We start from the raw sequence: 22,411 nt of genomic DNA on the forward strand, positions 1-22,411 counted from the left end.
CACATTTGAGCTACTCACCCCCTCCCTTCCTGTGCCGAATCGTAAGCGTAAGCGAATCACTCAGGACTCACTCACCCCCTCCCTCCTGGCTCACAGCTTCTTCTTCTTGGTTGGCAACCAATGTTAAGGCGCATTACCGCCCCCTGGCTCACATTTCAGTGGACATTTAGATGAGAAAATATATGTTTAATGCATTTAAGGAAAATACTAATAAAATAAAAATAAACAAAATAAATGTTTATTTAGCAATTTTGATAGGAAATTGCTTAATTTTAGAAATGTTTTTGCTCTTTTTTTCTCTATAAAATAGTTGTTTTCTTTTATAATCATTCATCTTAGCAGTAGGATTTACATGAAAAGAGAAACAAATTAAGTTTGAGTGAAAATGTACATTTTTTGCACTCTCTGGTCAACTGACTCAGTGAATCAAATGCCTCAAAAAATCCGATTCACTTTGGTGAGTGACTCATTAAAACTCGATTCAGTAAAAAGAATCAAATTTACCATCACTACCTCAGAGTGAAGTCACAGCAACAAACTGCGGCTGTATCCCAATTCAGGGTCTGCAGCCTTAAAGTACACAGCCTTAACGGTCCTCAAGGGGCGTACTCAAAGACCGCTAAGGCCGGAAGTGCGAGGCTTGTGAAATGGGACGGTCTAGCCTTCGCTGCGCTGCCCAGGTTGCCTAGCAACCATGATACAAACCACTGGAAACGTTTCATACAGCTTTGTTTGACAGAAATGAAGGAGAACACATTTTGTTCATTTGTTTCTACATGAACTCTGTGTGATTTAATGAGTATCTGAGGCTGAGACCACAGGACTGTAAAACATGATTGTTGGGCTTCATTTCTGTACTGAACAGTCATTTTAATATTAGTTAGTAAATAACAATTAGCTAATGTTGTTCATGATACTAAAGATTCAAGTTGCAGTTATTTATATTTCCTATCACCTTAAATCTTCACTCAAAGACGAGTATCTTTGACAGTGTATATACAGATGTATTATATACATAAGAGACAAATATTGTTCGTTTAATATGTTGGCATTACTAAATTTGGCTCAATGCTTACATATATGTGTAAAAACAAAATATACAAGCTGTGAAAACTGTGTCTGATAGAATGAAGAGTAGACTGATATATGAAATATTCCTTTATTGGGGGAGAAAATCAGACCATGTCATAACTGCTTTAAGTCATACAGAATAGATATCAGAGCCTTAAACAGGCTGACTTCTGTTAAATGGGTCAAACTGGGCAGAAAGTCTACAAACACATAACATCCTTATAGAATATGATGTAACACTATAGATCAACTTAGCTCAGAATATATAAAGCACATAAACAATTACAGCAATATGATGCAACAAACACAGCAGTGCTACTGATCCAAAATACTCAAAGCTTCATAGAACTGAAACAAACATTTATTTTTAGCTCCATTCTGCTGCTGATACAGACTTTAGGTTTCTGAACATTAAACTTGTTGCTGCCTTTCATAGTGTGTAACTTGAAGGCCCTGAGTACTTTCTCCCACACTGAAAACACTGGGATGATAACATTATTTGAACATTACCTAATAAGACTGATTCAGGACAGACAGTTATGTTAAACTTTTCTAGCAGTCCTTCACAAACAGGGAACAGTCTGTCTATTCTCTCCATCTGTCAGCTGCTGCTGGCTCTTCCTCCTCCTCTTCCTCACACACTGCTGAGTTTGTCCTGGTGGATCATCAGGGGTGCAAAGCCTCACAGATGATGTGCAGCAGTGGGTCCCTCAGTCTGTCCTCACTCTGGACACTTGCAGTTGTCACACATGGAAATCAAATGTGTGATAAGCTGCAGGATTCAAACACAAGTGTAACTTATAAACACATGTTCATACTTTTATTCCACAATCAGAGAGAAAGAAACAGAGAGAGAGTGCAGGACAGACAGACAGGTGACAGTCTCAGGTGTACACACTGCTACACAACAGCACCAGAGAAGGAGGATTTAGTGTTTGTGTTATTACGAGTGCTAAACAAGAAGAGTTCCAGATGGTACAGTGGACACATGTGTGACTGCTGTGATTAAAGCATCTTTCTTTCAGCTTAACAAGTGAACCGTCAGCTCGTTCAAACACACGTTAAAGTCCGTTTGGCTCGACACCACCGAACAGAGGCAGCAATATAACATAGCTAACATTAACAGTGCAGTGAATCCTGCTTGTGCCGTGATATTCAGGACTGCAAACCGAGCAGCATCACTGACTTTCAGCTTGTTGTGTTTGTGGATATTTGACTGACTTTAATTATCCATAAAATCATCACATCCTCTGTAAGATTAAGGTCGACTATTGAATGCCGTATATTTTAAAGTAAAGGCTTTAAAAAGAAATTAATGCTGAAAGTACAAACATTACTAATGTCACATAACTTTGCTGATATGTGGCCAACAGTCATGTTTTAATGTTCTTCATTATTAAACATTTGCACATAAATAAGAGACAGAATATTCACTACTTACTTTTGAAAGTTCATTCTTCTGCCGCGCATTTGTCGACCGAATTTGGAGTACACTTCGAATTGGGACACCATTCGTCGTGTTGCGGTGACGTAATCGGTCTCCAAATGCACACTACGAAGCGTGCGGTCGCTGGATACTCTGTGCACCTTAGCATATGCTACTTCCAGTGGGGAAACTCCTGTAGGGCACTTCGTTTCCGGTGTCATATTCGCTCCTTGTTTACTGCCGCTTTTTCCAAAACAAGTCAACCAAATGGATGAATCAAGTGGCGATTTACATTTCTCGAGATGTCTTGGGCATTTACGGAATATATATGTAGATGCTGTTCATAGACCTGTAGATATTTTCCCCCCGCGCCTCAGAACAAAACAAAGAAAGGATTCAAATTCTATATTTCTCAGTATTTGTAAACAGTACTGCACTTCAGCGACACACTGCTAGCGATCGATGCAGTGATTCTGTACTGTACAGGAGAGACGTCATGGAGGAGATTGTCTGCAGCGATCAGGACGCAGGACACAATGTGACGTAAAAAAAAAAAAATACAATCTTGCACTAAAAAAGCTGCGAAACAGCGAGGTGAAAGGTGAACCACGTTATAGCGAGGGACCACTGTAATTTTGAAGGTAAGTCACAACATACCCTTCGTAAATACTAATGTATAGAAACCGTTACCAGCAATCATTCATTTTTTGTGTGGCTTTTTTTCACGGTTTGTTAACATGCTGTGTAGGTGTGTACTTGATGAGCTGATCTCGACATAACGGGGAAACATCTGGTTTGACTATTGTTCATCTGTAGTTTGAATGCTGAACATTTGCCTGTTTAAATCATAAGACCAGTCACTATACAGAGATGTGCTTCTGAATGTGGACGATGTGTCTTCTGCTGCAGTGATGCAGTTCTGCTTGTGTTGAGTGATGTAAACAACTGATCGATCTAAACTCTTTAAACGTCAAAATTGATCATTAGATTTTTTATGACACAACAGTGGTGTGTGTTCCCACCTTCTGCTCTTTGTAACTTAACGCGATCTTTTGTGTTTTGGACATGATTTTGGAGGATATCTTCGCAGTAGCGATTGACCGCAAAGTAAAGCGACCGGAAATGTACAACCCCACATCCAGTCTCAAACCAGGAAGTTAGCATTTTCTCGTGCACAGGGTCAATTGGGACACAGCCCTAGTTTTCAGAACAAGATCACATGATTAGAGAGTTTTCAGAACACGCGTGATACTGCAGATACTGCAGCAGTGCACTGACTCTGTGCTGTGTCAGTGTTGTGGAGCTGAGATGATGATGTCTGAAAAATAGGGTGGACAGTTAGAGCTCTGTGAATAAACCCTGATTCACCTGTTTTTCTCTGTCTCTGTGTTGCAGAAACCTTCGGACGGTTGGAGTGGACTCCTAAATGCTCACATTACAGACTCTGTAACTGTGATTGTTTGGAAAGAAATTGGAAAATATTTATTGTGTGTAAATATTCTAAATATAGCAGAGTAGATAGCAGAATATGATAAGAAAATAAACCTTATTGACGCTCCGCAGGGCGACAGATTTTACTCTTTGTGAATCCTTGCTTTTCCCTTTTTTAAATTCCAATTATGTTCAGTTTTTTGCAGTAATTTATTTTGTCTGAATGGTGTATTTATTTTGTAAATGTATCGAGGTGCTGCTGACCTTCTATATTTTTGTACCATAATGCACTTTAGATATATAAATATAAATATATATACCATTAATTTTGCTCATTGACTTGTGTTTGTGGGTGATTGAAATGAAGGGGGTGAGGGGGTTTGCCCCCCACACCCCCATCAGTGACTGCCAGAAAGGGCACCTTTTTCACGTACGAGCACGCGCACATGCACTCTCATGCACGCGCGTTCACTCATCCGAAAAAGGGGCACTTCCGGGCCATGCTGTCCCACTGCGCACGCTCTGTCTTCTCCTCCTTAGGTTCATCAGCCGCTGTTGGCATTTTGGCTTTTCATGGTAAATTTATACAAACAGGAATTACTTTGTCTTTTTACACTGACACTATAGAAAGACTTTTGTTGTCAGACAATCGAGCTGAAACGGCAGTGTGTTTTATAAGCAAATTTTCTACAGTTAGTTAAGCGACTACCCAACCTTGTTGCATTGTTACATTGTTTCTAACAACTGAGCATTGTTGGCTGTTTCAGACTTTAAGACACCGTTTATCTCAAGAAATGCTGAATAAAGGAGGTGGAGTGCTTAGAGATCAAACTTTATGATATCCCTGTCATCAAATATTTGCATCCCAAAAAACCTTTCACCTAAGACCAGCGCCGTTAGTTCGCATAAATTTTCAGTTAAAATTTAAAATAATTAAAACAAAAGTATGCGTTGACTTCCCATGCCTTCTTTAAAACACAGATGTGCAACGCATTATTTAATTTGTGTTTATCAACCGCTGTGTGCGTTTTGGTTTTCAGTGTGAATATATACAAACAGGAGTTACTTTTGCAATAGTGCTTTTTACACACTCTAATCGAAACGATAGATTTTGTGTCTTTTAGAAACATATTTTCCCTAATTGCGCCGCAGTGGCCGGGCATTGTCACACTGTTTCTAAAAAAACAGCACTTTGTCGACGGGCATAAAGGCATAAAGTCTAAAATGAGCAGCAGAACTCTTTCCGACTGCAGATCTGAAAAAAAACCCAACTTTTTGAAAGGTTTTTTTTAATTTGGCATATCCTCTCTTCATTTTGCTCGCCAGTGTTTATTCCGTCTGTTCTGCGCGATGTTTATTGTATGTGGGAAATAGTCACATCAAACATATGCATGTCTAAATTTAAAACTATTAAAACATATATACGCGTTGACTTCCCATGCCTTCTTTAAATCATAGATGTGCAATACATTATTTAATTCTGTTTATCATGCGCTGTGTATTTTTGGTTTTATCAGTTGGTAGTTATCTTTTTCTTTCATTCTAAAACTGGGAAAGACTTACTTTTTTGTTTTTGTTTTTTAATTAGACAATGCGCGACTCTTTGCAACCAACAAACCCCGCCTCAAAAGACACCTTTTCACCACCGACATGGACTCCAGTAAGTCTCGCATTTTTGTTTGTTTGTTTGCATGCTTAGTTTTTTCCATAGTATTATTATTATTATTATTATTATTATTATTAGTATTCAAAAAAAGCTTTTTTTCTTTTATAAACCAAAAGTTTGATTGTAGGTGGTGTTTGGATCAACTCCTCTGAGACTCTACCTCCAACCCAAAACCAGGAGAGGCCGCTTGATAATTCCCATACGGCAGAGTACGAGAACATCTGGTAAATATAAAAGCCTAACAATACACATAATTTAAAATAACTATCAATTTATAATTCGTGTGTATAATATGTATATTATTTTAATCCTTTCTCCAGGTTTAGCAGTCAACCATCTTACTTGGATGACCTAGCGAATATCCACTGGTCAGAGGGATGGGACAGTGTCACTCCTTACTCAGCAAATCAAGGATCCAATCAACCGATTTTCTCAAGAAATGCCGGCCTCAATAAGTTCAGTGCGCGGTAGACGTGCACTGAACTTATTGAGTGCACGTTTGAACCTATCTCAAACAGCAGAAAGAAACAAATCAAAAATTAAAACAACTTCACAGACTTTTTCAGGAAAACCGACAAAAAACAGATCAAAAATCAGACCGGCTCCACGCCTTTGTCCAGGAACAGCATCAAAAAACAGATCAAAAATTAGATCAGCTCCATTCCCTTCTTCATCAAGACAGACAAAAATTGGATCTAATCCTGAGAAAAATACAAGAAATTGAGGGGGTTGTTTTTAGGGTAAAAGAAAATTGACATAAGCATTGCAGAGCTCTTATTACAGGTATCAGAATCAACAATCTCCTTAGCATCTGCAAATTAAGAGCAAAAAAAACCCAACCTACATTTAAAGAAAATGTCTTCAAACCACCCAATAAAATATTCAAGAGCAGTGATGGATGCGGTCAGCCTGCTGATACTCCTTCAGAGAGCAGTCTAAGGAATAGCGACCAATTTGACATTAGCAGTTTTAGAACCAGGTGTGCTGAGCTGACCACTAGATTGGTGTTCGCTCGCTCTGCGGTAGAGTATCACTTCCTGTTCCTGCTCAAACACAGTGGTGTTTCTGAGTAGCTTATTTGCTTAGCAATTTAATTAACAACTTTTAAATACATTCTTCTTTCATAGTATAATCTTCACGTGCTTCATCCGAAGCACACTTTCTGTGTACTCACTACCTAATTTATAGCCAAAGTATTCACTCACTGTCTCTGTACTGTTTCGCTAGCTTAGCTCGTAGCCGACTCGTTAGCACCATGGCTACTTCACCTGTCCCTCCTGCACTTTCTTGCTCATTGTGTCAGATGTTTAGTTACTCCTCGGCCTCCTTTAGCAGTAATGATATCTGTAACAAATGTAGCATATTTGCAGCTCTGGAGGCCAGGATTACTGAATTGGAGACTCGGCTTCGCACCCTTCATTCACCCGTAGCTAGCCAGGCCCCTGTAGCTGGTGCAGCCGAAGATAGCGTAGGCCCCGCTAGCTGTTCCCCGGCAGACCCCAAGCAGCTGGGGAAAGAGGGCGGCTGGGTCACGGTGAGGAGGAAGCATAGTCCTAAACAGAAGCCCCAGGTACACCACCAACCCGTTCATGTGTCTAACCGTTTTTCCCCACTCGGTGACACACCCGCCGGGGGTCAAACTCTGGTAATTGGTGATTCTGTTCTCAGACATGTGAAGCTAGAGACACCGGCAACCATAGTCAATTGTCTTCCAGGGGCCAGAGCAGGCGACATTGAAGGAAATTTAAAACTGCTGGCTAAGGGTAAACGTAAATTCAGTAAAATCATAATTCACGTCGGCAGTAATGACACCCGGTTACGCCAATCGGAGGTCACTAAAATCAATATTGAATCGGTGTGCAACTTTGCTAAAACAATGTCGGACTCTGTAGTTTTCTCTGGTCCCCTCCCCAATCAGACCAGGAGTGACATGTTTAGCCGCATGTTCTCCTTAAATTGCTGGCTGTCTGAGTGGTGTCCCAGAAACAATGTGGGCTTCATAGATAATTGGCAAACCTTCTGGAGGAAACCTGGTCTTGTTAGGAGAGACGGCATCCATCCCACTTTGGATGGAGCAGCTCTCATTTCTAGAAATATGGACAAATTTATTAAACCCCCCAAAATATGACTATCCAGAGTTGGGACCAGGAAGCAGAGTTGCAGTCTTACACGCCTCTCTGCAGCTTCTCTCCTCCTGCTACCCCCCCAAAAAACCATCTCCATAGAGACTGTGTCAGCTTCCAAAAAGACAAAAAAACAAACTAAAAACCAGCAACAAACAACTTAAACATAAACAATCAAAAAGAAAGAACAGTACAGTATCCACATCTGAACCAAAGAGTAAAACAGTGAAATGTGGATTATTAAATATTAGGTCTCTCTCCTCCAAGTCTCTGTTAGTACATGACTTAATAATTGATCAACAAATTGATTTACTCTGCCTTACAGAAACCTGGTTGCAGCAGGATGATTATGTTAGTTTAAATGAATCAACACCCCCGAGTCATTCTAACTACCAGAAACCTCGAAGCACAGGCCGAGGGGGCGGTGTGGCAGCAATTTTTCACACCAGCCTATTAATTAATGAAAGACCAAGACAGACTTTTAATTCATTTGAAAGCCTGATGCTTAACATTGTCCACCCCAGCTGTGAAACTCAGAAACCAGTCTTACTTGTTATCATCTATCGTCCACCTGGGCCTTACACAGAGTTTCTGTCTGATTTCTCAGACTTTATATCTAATTTAGTTCTGAGCTCAAATAAAATAATTATTGTGGGTGATTTTAACATCCATGTAGATGCTAAAAATGACAGCCTCAACATGGCATTTAGTCTGTTATTAGACTCAATTGGCTTCTCTCAAAATGTAAAAGAACCCACCCACCACTTTAATCACACTCTAGATCTTGTTTTAACATATGGCATAGAAACTGAACATTTAACAGTGTTTCCTGAAAACCCTCTCCTGTCTGATCATTTCCTGATAACATTTACATTTACAATAATTGATTACACAGCGGTGGAGAGTAGATTTTATCAAAGTAGATGTCTTTCTGAAAGCGCTGTAACTAAGTTTAAGAATATAATCCACCCACTGTTATCATCTTCAATGCCCTGTACCAACACAGAGCAGAGCAGCTATCTGAACGCTACCCCAACAGAGGTTGATTATCTTGTTAATAATTTCACCTCCTCACTACGTACGACTCTGGATACTGTAGCTCCAGTGAAAACTAAGGCCTCTAATCAGAAGTACCTGACTCCGTGGTATAATTCTCAAACACGTACCCTAAAGCAGATGACTCGTAATCTGGAGAGGAAATGGCGTGTCACAAATTTAGAGGATCATCATTTAGCCTGGAGAAATAGTTTGCTGCTTTATAAGAAAGCCCTCCGCAAAGCCAGAACATCTTACTATTTGATAAGAGATTTTTTAGTTTTGTGATTATTGTTTAGTTGTAGCTTCATTTAAGATAGGAGAGCTCGTGAGTTGGAACCAGATGTGTAGAGGAATGCGGTGACATACATACTACATCCTGAGTTAACGGTCACCCCCCTCTCTCACTCTCCTTTTAAGGAAATGTTTAAGTTTCTATACATACCAAGCTATCTCCTATTTCAACAGACAAGCTAAAGGTTTCTCCTATTATGGAAACGTTTTTGTATACTGAACATACCACTCCTACTTCCTTTAAAGCTCACTTGGAGTATAAATAAAGAATGCGCTGAGAGCCCTGGGCGGTTTTTCTGTCACATCTGTTGTGCGCACTTTGACAGCAGAGCAGATCGGACTGACCGCCCATGCGCATGTAAAAATTAGATATCTGAGTGTGACTTCATTTGCCTTTCTAATAACTTTTCTCTTCACACTATTCATCACTGATTGAAGAAAATAAGAACAACCCCAGGTTTCTCTTCAGCACTGTAGCCAGGCTGACAAAGAGTCAGAGCTCTGTTGAGCCAACCATCCCTTTAACGTTAACTAGTAATGACTTCATGAACTTCTTCACAAGTAAAATTTTTATCATTAGAGAAAAAATTACCAGTAATCATCCCACAGATGTAATATTATCTACAGCTACTCTTAGTACCATTGATGTTAAGTTAGACTCTTTTTCTCCAATTGATCTTTCTGAGTTAACTTCAATAATTACTTCCTCCAAACCATCAACGTGTCTTTTAGACCCCATTCCTACAAAACTGCTCAAAGAAGTCCTGCCATTGATTAATTCTTCGATCTTAAATATGATCAACCTATCTCTAATAATCGGCTATGTACCACAGGCCTTCAAGCTGGCTGTGGTTAAACCTTTACTCAAAAAGCCATCTCTAGACCCAGCAGTCTTAGCTAATTATAGGCCAATCTCCAACCTTCCTTTCATATCAAAAATCCTTGAAAGAGTAGTTGTCAAACAGCTAACAGATCATCTGCAGAGGAATGGTTTATTTGAAGAGTTTCAGTCAGGTTTCAGAGCTCATCACAGCACAGAAACAGCTTTAGTGAAGGTTACAAATGATCTTCTTATGGCCTCTGACAGTGGACTCATCTCTGTGCTTGTCCTGCTAGACCTCAGTGCAGTGTTCGATACTGTCGACCATAATATCCTATTAGAGCGATTAGAACATGCTGTAGGTATTACAGGTACTGTGCTGCAGTGGTTTGTATCATATCTATCTAATAGACTCCAATTTGTGCATGTAAATGGAGAGTCCTCTTCACACACTGAGGTTAATTATGGAGTTCCACAGGGTTCAGTGCTAGGACCAATTCTGTTTACATTATACATGCTTCCCTTAGGCAGCATCATTAGAAGACATAGCATACATTTTCACTGCTATGCAGATGACACCCAGCTCTATCTGTCCATGAAGCCAGATAACACACACCAATTAGTTAAACTGCAGGAATGTCTTAAAGACATAAAGACCTGGATGGCCGCTAACTTTCTGCTTCTTAATTCAGGTAAAACTGAGGTTATTGTACTTGGCCCTGAAAATCTTAGAAATATGGTATCTAACCAGATTCATACTCTGGATGGCATTACCTTGGCCTCCAGTAACGCTGTGAGGAACCTTGGAGTCATTTTTGACCAGGACATGTCCTTCAACGCACATATTAAACAAATATGTAAGACTGCTTTCTTCCATTTGCGCAACATCTCTAAAATTAGAAATATCCTGTCTCAGAGTGACGCTGAAAAACTAGTTCATGCATTTATTACTTCCAGGCTGGACTACTGTAATTCATTATTATCAGGATGTCCAAAAAACTCACTGAAAAGCCTTCAGCTAATCCAAAATGCTGCAGCAAGAGTACTGACAGGGACTAGAAGGAGAGAGCATATTTCTCCTGTTTTGGCTTCCCTTCATTGGCTTCCTGTTAAATCCAGAATTGAATTCAAAATCCTGCTCCTCACATACGAGGTCTTAAATAATCAGGCCCCATCTTATCTTAATGACCTTGTAGTACCATATCACCCTATTAGAGCACTTCGCTCTCGCTCTGCAGGCCTACTTGTTGTTCCTAGAGTATTTAAAAGTAGAATGGGAGGCAGAGCCTTCAGTTTTCAGGCCCCTCTTCTGTGGAACCAGCTTCCAGTTTGGATTCGGGAGACAGAAACTATCTCTACTTTTAAGATTAGGCTTAAAACTTTCCTTTTTGCTAAAGCATATAGTTAGGGCTGGACCAGGTGACCCTGAATCCTCCCTTAGTTATGCTGCAATAGACGTAGGCTGCCGGGGGATTCCCATGATGCATTGAGTTTTTCCTTTCCAGTCACCTTTCTCACTCACTATGTATTAATAGACCTCTCTGCATTGAATCATATCTGTTATTAACCTCTGTCTCTCTTCCACAGCATGTCTTTTATCCTGTCTTCCTTCTCTCACCCCAACCGGTCGCAGCAGATGGCCGCCCCTCCCTGAGCCTGGTTCTGCCGGAGGTTTCTTCCTGTTAAAAGGGAGTTTTTCCTTCCCACTGTCGCCAAAGTGCTTGCTCATAGGGGGTCATATGATTGTTGGGTTTTTCTCTGTATCTATGAAGCGCCTTGAGGCGACTTTTGTTGTGATTTGGCGCTATTTAAATAAAATTGAATTGAATTGAATTGAATTAAAAGGCCTTTGTCAGACACATGAATCCCGAGCTAACTCTGCTGTTTCTGCTTCTGTTTGCACTACATCTGTCGCTGTTAATTCTCATGTTGGCAATGCTAATAATGTGGGTGATGACGGCGGTGAATGCAATCACACACTATCCTCTACAGAATGGTTTGATGAAATTGGTGATATTGATGCCACACCTTCTGCAGGGCATTTTGACACTGATGAGCTTCTTTCACAATCTGTACTTTGGTATCAAGCAATTGACAGTGTTAATGATGACCTTCTATCGTCACCTACTGCGCATTCTGATGCAATTGGTAGTGTTGATGTTGTGTCCTCTGCTGACCATTTTGACACTCATGAGCATCCGCCTTCTCCTAGCGATGATTTTGATGCAGCTGTTGATGTATTAGATAATACAAATGAAAGTGACACTGTGCAGATTGGCGGCGGCGGTGGTGATGGTTGCGGTGGGGTTAGGAGTAGGGACATGCCTCATTTTAATTCCAGAGAACTGCGTCAGCGTCTTGATTTTAGAGAGATCGGTCTAGATAATCTTCAACAGGTTCTTGGCATGGTAAGAGATAGTCTGGGTAATTTAATTGACCAAGCCCTAGATGGCGCCCCATCAGGGAGCATGCTGAATGTTGTGTTACGAGGACCATCCCTAGCCAGTGATGTGCAGTGTGTGTTACAATCAGATGATGATTATAATACAGAATTATTCCTTGAGGAAATCATGCAGGTGCTGCAAAGTAATGACGAGTCTATAGCATCAGACGAACTTGAATTTATCGCCACAGTTGCTTATAACAGGTGGTGTTCATTTGAGATTAGGCAAAGTGCTTTATGACGACATCTTGTTAAGAAAAGGGAGACATCTGTATAATCCTCAAAGTAGCAATAATAACCTGTGTTTTTGTCTGTGATTGTCGCATGCTCTCAACGCTGAGGTGTCTGAGGATGAGAAACTACTCCGTGCAAAGCAGCTACACATTGATGCAGGGCTCGAACCCAGGCAACAGGTTTCTTTCGCCAATGTTAGCAGTTTTGAAAAACAGCTAAATGTTAAAATCGTTATATTCCATCACACTGCAGGGCAAAAACAGCTACAGTGTTTCAAAACACATGAGGCACCACACACTCAAACCATATATATGTATTTACACGACGGTCATTATTATGTCATTGAAAGCACAACAGGGTTTTTTGGGGCTAGCTATTTTCGTAATTATTGTTACAGTCCATTCCAGACCCCACTGCGTCATGTGTGTAAATTCAGATGCAATGTATGCTTTACAATGTGTCAAAACTACCCATCACAGATGGTCAAATGTGCAGACTGTAAACGTGTCTGTAAGTCGCAGCATTGCTATCAACAACACAAACTAGTAGAGCTGCATCATAATCTAATACCGTGCAACAGTGTAAAATACTGTGAAACATGTGGTAAGATATACAGGAAGTCAGACAAAACAGAACACAAATGTGCCCCAAGTGCATGTACGCTCTGTGGAGAACGCCTGGTAGACAGTGGCATGAATCACGAGTGTTTTATTCAGCCTGCTGAAATGAAAAAACCTCATGAAAAATACATAATATATGATTTTGAGACCCGGTAGCACCCGGTAGCATCACGGAAAGCATGAGGCCGTTTTTGTGTGCGCAATGGATATGCATGGGAAAAAATTCTGTTTCAACACATTAAATTGTGTGTCTGCATTTGTTGGGCACTACAGAAGGCCTAAATTCTGCGGCTATACATTTATAGCCCATAATTCTTTGGGTTTTGACAGCTATATTCTCTTGGAATACCTCGTTAAACAGGGTATTGCTCCGGGTGTAACAATGAGAGGGAGTCGTGTCGTTCTAATGTATGACAAATCCTATGATCAGAGATGGATAGACTCATTTAGTTTTCTGAAAGTGAAAAGGAGAAATTTATGACTTGGTACAAGTCTGCCTGCGAGAAATCATTTGATTTACAGGCAGAAATGCGTAAGTACTGCATTAATGATGTCGAAGTGTTGAGAATGGCTTGTAAAATATACCGCGAGACCTTGATGGAGTGCACGCAGATTGATCCATTTTCACACGCCACCCTGGCATCATACTGCATGGGGTTTTTCAAAACCTTGTTTCTTCCAAAAGACACCCTGGCATTGACTCATCACGGCGCGTTTGTTGACCAGAATAAGACATTTTCAGACGTGTCTCTTGAATGGCTTCAATATGAAGCCCACAAACAAAACATTGTTATCAAGCATGCTCTCAGAGGTGGCGAACAAAAAGTAGGACCTCATTTTGTGGATGGATTTGATGCTTCCAGCAGAACTGCATATGAATTCTTTGGGTGTTTCTATCACGGTTGTCTCCGGTGCTACCCGGAGAGTGATGTTAACCCTGCCACCAAGCTGTCATATGGCGAGTTGTATCATGCGAGTTGTGAGAAGGTGAATGCTCTAAGAATGCATTATGGTCTTAATGTTGTGGTCATGTGGGGGTGTGATTGGTCATCATTAAAGTCGACTGATCAGTCAGTCAAGGACTTTATGCGCAAATACAAAAAGCCCGAGCCTCTGGACCCTAGAGATGCTTTGTTTGGGGGGAGGACTAATGCGATGAAACTGTACCACAAGGCTGATGATGGTGGAGATGGAAAGATCAGATACTATCATTTTACAAGTCTTTACTCCACTGTTCAGTGCACGAAAAATTATCCAATAGGTCACCCTTAGATCATATACAATAATTTTGACAGAGTCGAAAATTATTTCGGGTTTGTTAAGTGCACTGTGCTTCCTCCAAGGGGTCTATTTCATCCTGTTCTGCCCTACAAGTGCCACAATAAGCTGATGTTTCCTCTCTGTAGAACGTGTGCTGAAGAGCAGCGCCAGCACAGTGATTGTGTGCATGCTGAGAGTGAGAGGCAACTGTCAGGTACTTGGGTTTCCTTTGAGCTTGAAAAGGCTATTGAAAAAGGGTATCAGATTGTCTGCATCACTGAAGTTTGGCACTTCCCTAATAAGACTGACACATTGTTTAAGCCGTATGTCAAAACATTTTTGAAATTCAAGCAGCAGACATCTGGATACCCGAAAAATGTCAAAACAGCTGAGGAGCAGCAGAAGTTTGTTCAAGACTATTATGAGAGAGAAGGCATCAGACTAGACCCTGCTAAGATTTGTGTAAACAAAGCAATCAGAAGTTGTAATAAACTGCTTCTGAACTCTCTCTGGGGGTGATTCTGCATGCAAACAAATATGCCATCTTGCGAGCTGATTACAGACCCTGCCAGATTCACACAGCCGATGTTCAGTGACCATTATGACGTACGCCAGTTTTGTTTCATCTCTGATGATGTTGCAATGGTTCAGTGGTGTCACGCAGATGGTAGAGGGTTACGGGTGAAGGATGTGAATGTCTTTGTTGGTGCTATGACTACGGCCTATGCGAGGCTCACTCTGTATGACTTGTTAGACAAGCTATAGGAACGCATTCTTTACTGTGACACAGATTCAGTTATCTTCACCTCTCATCCCAGGGAGTGGGTGCCCCCCTTAGGACCATACCTCGGTGAGCTGACTGATGAGCTCAATGATGGCGGGTCTGGAGAAGATGATCACATTACTGAGTTTGTCTCTGGAGGTCCAAAATGCTATGCTTATTACACAAAACAGGGCAAGACTCAGGTTAAGTGTAAAGGTGTAACACTCAATGATGTTAATTCTAAAGTTGTTACCCACGAATCATTGAAAGGCTTAATCAAGGCATTTGTGGCCAACAGGGATGCGCATTTAGTTGCAGAGTCCAACACCATCAAACGCAATAAGAAGAGGTTTCATCTTAGGAATGAAACAGTTGTAAAAAAAGGTCAGGTGGTGTATAACAAGAGACGGGTGTTGCCTGACTATACAACACTCCCTTATGGATACTGATCAGGATCAAGCCTTTGATGGGAGGCTCCATCACCCTTTTAGTTTAGTTATTAGCGGGCCAAGTAATTGTGGAAAGACTTTCTTTGTCAAAAGCATCATTGAAAAAGCATCTACTATTATTTCAGCCGAAATTGACAATATTGTTTACATCTACACCTGCTGGCAACCTTTATACAATCAACTTCTTCAGATAAGATAAATCACCTTTGTGAATGGTATACCGGAATCTCTGAGTGACGATGTCCTTTTACCTCCGGATAAGAACAACTTGCTCATTATCGACGATGTGATGAATACTGCGTCTAACAGCATAGAAGTTCAAAATGTGTTCACACAATACGTTCATCATAGGAACTTGAGCTGCATGTATTTAGTTCAGAATTTGTTTATGCAGGGAAAATCCAGTAGAACAATTTCGTTGAACACTAATTATTTAATTCTGTTTAACAACCCTAGAGACAAATATCAAATTTCAGTTTTAGGTAGACAGATGTTTCCAGGTAATACAAAATACTTCTTAGAAGCTTTTAATGATGCCACATCCACCCCATACGGGTATCTTCTAATCGATTATAAATCTAAGACGCCTGACTATTTAAGACTCAGAACCAATTTGTTGTCGGATCGTCAAGTTGTTTATATCCCCCAAAAAAGGCTAAAGCGGTAAAAAGGATGTCGTATTCACGGATGCAGAGAAACATTGCACTGTTGGAGTTGTTGTATAAATCCCCACCCAGCGTACGGAGGAATATTATTTGTAATGCAAGCATGGATTTTATTAATGCTCTGTGTGAGATATCGCTTAATGTTTTGAAAGGTGTTATCCCGCTGACTGATCAACAGTACAGACAAAAAGGTCAAAATTTTGAAAAAGAGAAGATCCATCAACCAATCTGGAGGATTTTTACCGTTATTAGGGGCTGCCATACCCTTCATCACCAGTCTTATAGCAAACAGGTGAAAATGGAGCACACACAGAAAATGTTTCTGGTCCCGCAGCATCAGTTGGACATGTTAAACCATCAGCAGCAACAACATACAGGCTCCGCCAGACATGTAGCGCAAAACGAGCTAGACAAAGCTATGGTTGAAGTGCTGCAGCTGCCAGATTTGGATGTGTATGAGAAGGCTAAAAAGTATTCTGCCATTCTTCAGAGATGCCGTTCACTTGTGAAACAAGGCATGAGTGAAAAAAATGTGCTAACACTATCTTTGCCTTCTGAAACCGGTCAGGATGCATCTGACCGCCAAAGCAATGTTGATGGCGACAGACAAAAAGACATGTTTGCGGATGAGATTTTGTCCTATATGGCAAAAAGGAGCAGAAAAAATGCAGAGCTTATTTTAACAGCGCTCACTCGTGCGTCGGGTGTTTCTTGGAATGATAGGGGTGAGATTATTATTGACAACCAGATAATCAGAGGTTCGCATCTCTATGATTTGATCAAAAGTGCAACAGCAACACGTAGAGCAACAGATGTTTCATGGCCTGCAGGGTGGTCGACATTTTTAAAAACACTCGCCCACTTAAATGTTCCTCTGTCTGCCTTTCCTAATGCTGAGGTGAGGAGGACTATTAGCCAATATAAAGGCGACACTGGCGACACTGTTGAAACAAATGGTTTGCACAAGACAGACAAGAAGTGGTCACTGAGTGATCAGAGCTTATTTACCACACATAAAAAATCAAGGCAGAGTAGAAGCGGGTGGATAGATTTTTAATGAATTTTAAATTCATGTTTGTTCTTTCTTATTCTTGAAAAAAGATCGTTTACCCTCGCATCTTTTTCCCTTTTTATATACTGCTACTTATGTTTTTTTTCTTATTTCTGTCTACATTGTTTTGTTAAATGGATGACCGTTTTCCCTTTTTATTTACTACTTTGAATTGTGTTTCTTTTTTTTTTCTTTTTTACTTATGCGTATATTGTTAAACAGATGACAGTTTTACCCTTTTTACTACTTTTTGAACTCTATGCTGATGTTTAAAGATTGTATTATTACTAAATAATGTTTTTAACAATTAGGTGAAAATAAATATCAGATGAAACGATATTCTCTTCTGTTATCTTTTATTATTTGTTACTTGAATCAGTATCCGCACTGCACACAATCAAAGTTATTTTCAAAACATACAGAAACAGGTCTTATTTTGTTAACAAAATGACATACTATTGCATCGTTACAAACAAGGTTATCACTGTACATATTAGTCTTGAAAAAGACACTCCTTTTTGGACATGATATAGAAAAAACACAGTGTTGTCTGCAGGTTACCGAAAAGTCATTCTGAACCTGTCTCCCAGAATACAATATCCGAGCGGTGTTTTTTAAAAGAAAAAGTTTTATCTCGGGTGAAAACTTATCAGGTGAGTTGCCGAAGCTGTCAAAAAAGTACCCTTGCTTGTCTTTTGTGATACAGAATGCCAGCCAGTGCTTCCCAGGTAAGTCCGATGGATCTGTATTCACAATGCCCATGCATGGATATCTGATGGTCTTTGTTGGCAGCTGGTCACATGCTAAGACGCCTAGAAGATGAGCCCTGTTACTAATCCTTTTAACAATGCTGGTTAGTTCTATTGTATTCATCTTGAATCTTTAGTAGTAGTCCAACAGCACTTGTCTCATATTAGATATTTCGATGACTGAATCAAATACAGGGAGTGCAGAATTATTAGGCAAATGAGTATTTTGTCCACATCATCCTCTTCATGCATGTTGTCTTACTCCAAGCTGTATAGGCTCGAAAGCCTACTACCAATTAAGCATATTAGGTGATGTGCATCTCTGTAATGAGAAGGGGTGTGGTCTAATGACATCAACACCCTATATCAGGTGTGCATAATTATTAGGCAAATTCCTTTCCTTTGGCAAAATGGGTCAAAAGAAGGACTTGACAGGCTCAGAAAAGTCAAAAATAGTGAGATATCTTGCAGAGGGATGCAGCAGTCTCAAAATTGCAAAGCTTCTGAAGCGTGATCATCGAACAATCAAGCGTTTCATTCAAAATAGTCAACAGGGTCGCAAGAAGCGTGTGGAAAAACCAAGGCGCAAAATAACTGCCCACGAACTGAGAAAAGTCAAGCGTGCAGCTGCCAAGATGCCACTTGCCACCAGTTTGGCCATATTTCAGAGCTGCAACATCACTGGAGTGCCCAAAAGCACAAGGTGTGCAATACTCAGAGACATGGCCAAGGTAAGAAAGGCTGAAAGACAACCACCACTGAACAAGACACACAAGCTGAAAGGTCAAAACTGGGCCAAGAAATATCTCAAGACTGATTTTTCTAAGGTTTTATGGACTGATGACATGAGAGTGAGTCTTGATGGGCCAGATGGATGAGCCCGTGGCTGGATTGGTAAAGGGCAGAGAGCTCCAGTCCGACTCAGACGCCAGCAAGGTGGAGGTGGAGTACTGGTTTGGGCTGGTATCATCAAAGATGAGCTTGTGGGGCCTTTTCGGGTTGAGGATGGAGTCAAGCTCAACTCCCAGTCCTACTGCCAGTTTCTGGAAGACACCTTCTTCAAGCAGTGGTACAGGAAGAAGTCTGCATCCTTCAAGAAAAACATGATTTTCATGCAGGACAATGCTCCATCACACGCGTCCAAGTACTCCACAGCGTGGCTGGCAAGAAAGGGTATAAAAGAAGAAAAACTAATGACATGGCCACCTTGTTCACCTGATCTGGACCCCATTGAGAACCTGTGGTCCATCATCAAATGTGAGATTTACAAGGAGGGAAAACAGTACACCTCTCTGAACAGTGTCTGGGAGGCTGTGGTTGCTGCTGCACGCAATGTTGATGGTGAACAGATCAAAACACTGACAGAATCCATGGATGGCAGGCTTTTGAGTGTCCTTGCAAAGAAAGGTGGCTGTATTGGTCGCTGATTTGTTTTTGTTTTGTTTTTGAATGTCAGAAATGTATATTTGTGAATGTGGAGATGTTATATTGGTTTCACTGGTAAAAATAAATAATTGACATGGGTATATATTTGTTTTTTGTTAAGTTGCCTAATAATTATGCACAGTAATAGTCACCTGCACACACAGATATCCCCCTAAAACAGCTAAAACTAAAAACAAACTAAAAACTACTTCCAAAAACATTCAGCTTTGATATTAATGAGTTTTTTGGGTTCATTGAGAACATGGTTGTTGTTCAATAATAAAATTATTCCTCAAAAATACAACTTGCCTAATAATTCTGCACTCCCCGTACAGAGTAACACACCAGGTTCATTGTTCGGGGTAGCGGATTTCTGAAATGGGTTTCCAGCCTCACATTCCCTGTTTTAACTAACGATACATTCCCTGAATGTCCTTCATCAGCTTCCAGATTGAAACAGAATAATGTGTAGCCATTACCAAAGTCCTCACGGGTTATCGCCAACGGTTTTGGTTAGGTAAGGGATATGAAGCTCCTCCCTGCACGAGGAGGGCAGGAGCGGTGCACGGGCCATACTGTGACCCTTTCCAAGGCCCACTACGTTATTGCCACTCCGTTTTCCATGTCTGTCACTCTCCAGGTCCAAATTCAGGTAAGTACCTTCCTTAATTAGGCTTCTCAGGTAAGTACCATATTTTAATTGTTTTTTAATCAAATTGTTCTAATTTTCATTTTTCTTTCAGGTTTTCAATTGTTTTTAAATGTTTTTAATAATTGTGTATTCAGACTGTGTTTTTAATAAATTTTGTACTTTCCAATGATTTTTGTCTCCGTGTTGTTTTTATGAAATCCCAATCTTAGGTTTTAAATTAGTTTCTAGGCCATAAATAAACATGAAATGAATAAAATTTAAATAAACCTCCCCCAAAAATAACAAACTAAAATAACAAACTAAAACAACAAACAAAACATTTTTATTGATGATGCATGGCTTGCGCTAGCTTTCGGCGGTGTTGTGCCTTCTTCAGGCTGTGCTCATGCATCAGTGGCCAAATTCAAATGAAGGAGACTTCTCTCTGCCCCTCCTTTTATAGGCTTTCTTGACTCCTCCCTACGGTTCTTTGTGTTTTTCCCTTTTTGGTTTTCTTTTTAGTTTTCTTACTCTACTTACTTTGGCTTAACCCTATCCTTTTCCTTTCCTTTCTCCTTTCCTACCCTTGCTTTGCCTTCTGTTTCCTTTTGCTCCTAATACCTGCTTCCTTTCCTTTGGCTTACATACCCTCCTTTCCTAATTATACACATGGCCTTCATTTTTGTTTATTTCTTTGTCTTTGGCCTTTATTTTTGTTAGGGTTAGGGGTTAGGGTTAGGGTTATGGGGAAAAAGCCAGGAGAGGATGGGACAAAAGTGGAATAACTGAAAAAGTAAGAGGTGTAGAAGGCTGATGTTGGTGTCTAGGTGGGGGTTTTGGTTGGTGCCGGACGCTGTGGCGAAGAGCCCACGCCGATGGCTTCTTCGGTTCTGGAGATATGGCGAATGGGACCAAAAAGGATGGGACAAAACGGTCCCAATGGGAGAAAGGAAGGTGCAGAGGGCCTGGTTCTACTGTCATTGCATTGCCCATGTCCGGGCGCATCCGCAGGTGCCCAACATGGCATGGTTCAGAGTACCTTTGCAGGATGGGGCAGTAGTTGGAGAACGGTCGTGTGATGCGTCCACGGATGCAGAATCGTTCCCCGACTCCAAGGGTGCCCGCCGTGTCTTTGTCAGACCCTCCTATCTGGAGATAGAGCTGCAAACCTTTTTCGGAAGCACTTTCCCTGCACAGAAGCGTCTGCAGCAGGAGACCGCAGAAGGGACAGCAGAACCAGGCCTTTGGAGCACTGCGTCATCTCCTGGTCCACACATGCCATCACGACGCACTGTACAAGGGGAGAGCAAGGCATCGTCGGTTGCCGCAAACAGTACAATCGCCTTCTGCGTCTGTCATTCTCTTTCGTTTGTTTGAGCGCTTGTTTTTTAAATACACAGCAAGTGTCAATCATTCTCTCTCTCTCTCTCTCTCTCTCTGTCTGTCACACACACAGACACACACACAGACACACAGACAGACACACAGTCAGACAGACACTGTGAGGTGTGCAGTGCAAAATTTGAATTTCAGTGCTTTTTGATTTGTATCTCTCTCTCTCTCGCTCTCTCTCTCTCTCTCTCTCTGTCTGTCTGTCACACACGTTCACACACTCTCTCTCACACACACACACACACACACACACACACACACACACACACACACACACACAGTCAGACAGACACTGTGAGGTGTGCAGTACAAAATTTGAATTTCAGTGCTTTTTGATTTGTATCTCTCTCTTTCGCTCTCTCTCGCTCTCTCTCATTCTGTCTGTCTGTCACACACGTACACACACACACACACACACACACACACACACACACACACACACACACTCACACACTCACACACACCAAAGCACACAGACAGAAGCAGGGCAGCTGCTGTGCAACTGGGATTTGACAAGAGGGGCTCCCTCTGCTGGCTCAATGCGGTACAAAGTGTCAGAAGGTGTTAGTGCCGCAGAAATTAACAGCTTTGGACAATCAATTGCATCTGTGGTCCACAGGAGGGCGCCCAGTTGGCAAGTCCTGTGCATTGCATATTAATGCCGTTTCAATTGCACTCACATGTGCTTTTTGTGTAAAAGAGAGACACGCACACACACACGCACACACACACACACACACACAGACACACACACACACACACACACTCAGCGGCTCAGAGATGAGGGAAAAGCAACAGAAATCAGGAGAGATTTCAATGTGAGGAGATGGCCTGTGATGCTGGGCCATTATGTAACATTGGAA

General features: G+C 41.1%; 1 protein-coding gene across 3 annotated transcripts in view; it reads right to left on the minus strand.

Moving 5' to 3' along the window:
* Window positions 1-19,378: 19,378 nt before the first annotated feature.
* LOC146387854 (uncharacterized) overlaps window positions 19,379-22,411 on the minus strand; it is a 7,936-nt gene continuing 4,903 nt past the window's right edge. Inside the window, exon 5 of one of the 3 annotated variants that reach the window (XR_014800334.1) lies at window positions 19,379-21,447. The gene's annotated coding sequence lies outside the window, so the exon portion shown is untranslated. The remainder of the gene's footprint in view (window positions 21,448-22,411) is intronic. The other 2 variants (XM_084929726.1, XR_014800335.1) reach the window with 2 other exon arrangements.

The sequence above is a fragment of the Perissodus microlepis genome, chromosome 5 (assembly GCF_051167445.1).
Source record: "Perissodus microlepis isolate ML-2025 ecotype Zambia chromosome 5, ASM5116744v1, whole genome shotgun sequence".
Lineage (NCBI taxonomy): Eukaryota > Metazoa > Chordata > Actinopteri > Cichliformes > Cichlidae > Perissodus > Perissodus microlepis.